This window comes from Penaeus japonicus, unplaced genomic scaffold (genome assembly GCF_977035675.1).
Source record: "Penaeus japonicus unplaced genomic scaffold, GWHDUDI00000001_assembly GWHDUDI00000003, whole genome shotgun sequence".
In the NCBI taxonomy this organism is placed as follows: domain Eukaryota; kingdom Metazoa; phylum Arthropoda; class Malacostraca; order Decapoda; family Penaeidae; genus Penaeus; species Penaeus japonicus.
Genome location: NW_028234405.1, coordinates 15,444,868 through 15,446,262, shown reverse-complemented (window position 1 = coordinate 15,446,262; position 1,395 = coordinate 15,444,868). Strand labels below are relative to the sequence as shown.

The following is a 1,395-nucleotide window of genomic DNA, read 5'->3' as shown; positions in this document are numbered from 1 at the left end:
AGAGGGAAAGAGGGAGAGGGAAAGAGAGGGAGAGGGAAAGAGGGAGAGGGAGAGGGAAAGAGAGGGAGAGGGAAAGAGAGGGAGAGGGAGAGGGAAAGAGAGGGAGAGAGAAAGAGAGGGAGTCGGAAAGAGAGGGAGAGGGAAAGAGAGGGAGAAGGAAAGAGAGAGGGAAAGAGAGGAAGAGGGAAATAGGGGGAGAGGGAGAGGGAAAGAGAGGGAAAGAGAGGGAGAGAGAAAGAGAGGGAGAGGAAAAGAGAGGGAGAGGGAGAGGAGGCAGAGGCAGAATGAATTACCAAAAATCTTAAAAAAGTAATTTTCCACATTATAGGATAACAAACTAATAAGAATTCATGCAATTCAGAATTCCTAGGTGAAGCTTATTGCAGATCAGCCCCTTAGGAAAGAGAACTGTACAAGACTGATGTATGAGTAACGTAGTAGTTCTAAACCACATGCTCAGTCCATAAATGAGGGCTAAAAGGATAATTCTGTTGAGGGTCACAGGATGTCTGTTTCAGTAAAGAAATGATCGACTTTCTGACATTTATGTTTTATCATGATAACCCCCATTTATCTTTGCTTTAGTAGAAAAAAATCAGTCCACAATTTATCTTTGCTCAATTCATCGGCAAAGAATCAAGAGTCAGAAGGGCTCATGTGGTTCTTTGTTTGACAAATTTTGCAATATAGAACAATTGCTTGTTATTGCACCTTTCATATACTGATTTTTTTTTATTATCAAATCAGAAGAAAAGTAATAAGATTTCCTTCCAAGGGTTGCTAGGTAAAAAACAAAGGGTTCAGTGTATCCCAAAAGGTTTGAGATATGCTGGTATAGAACATTGATAAGCTATAATAAATGATATGTGTAGAATATAGTTTATGTCAGCATACTATTGTCAAACCATTTTAGTATGAATCTATCCTTTATCTTATCTAAATCAACAGTAGCTTTGATAGCTTGTGTGTGTGTGGATTGAATAATTTTTGTTGTGATTCAAGTGAAATTAGAGATTCATATTAAGTAAGTTTGATATTCCTTGCAATACTCATGTTGTTTATTAACAAAATGTAATATTAGCCATCACCCTTGTTTTTATTACTGACAATAGTATTTTTGTGTATAGGGCTGACTTAATGCAACTTTAGGTTAACTTATGGGATAAATTTCTTCTTTATCTTCTTTATAACTATCTTATCTAATGAGATACATGTCAAAAATCACACATCAAAAGAAAAAAAGAAAGGTTCAATGAAACTCCAATAATTTCTACAAACTAATATTTTATAACCCTTGCCAACTTTAAACAGTACTGAATAGAATACAATATAGGTTAGTAAGAACATGTTCCAGAGTCTGAAGTTTCACACAGTCTGCAGGTTCTTGGAAGTTCA

General features: G+C 36.1%; 1 protein-coding gene across 9 annotated transcripts in view; it reads right to left on the bottom strand.

Annotated features, from left to right (window-relative positions):
- Positions 1 to 1,264: 1,264 nt before the first annotated feature.
- Positions 1,265 to 1,395, bottom strand: part of LOC122248773 (adenosylhomocysteinase-like 1) — a 234,930-nt gene continuing 234,799 nt past the window's right edge. For all 9 annotated transcript variants that reach the window (XM_086556503.1, XM_086556480.1, XM_086556389.1 and 6 more), the window contains one exon: positions 1,265 to 1,395. This exon is cut by the window's right edge and continues 4,525 nt beyond it. The gene's annotated coding sequence lies outside the window, so the exon portion shown is untranslated.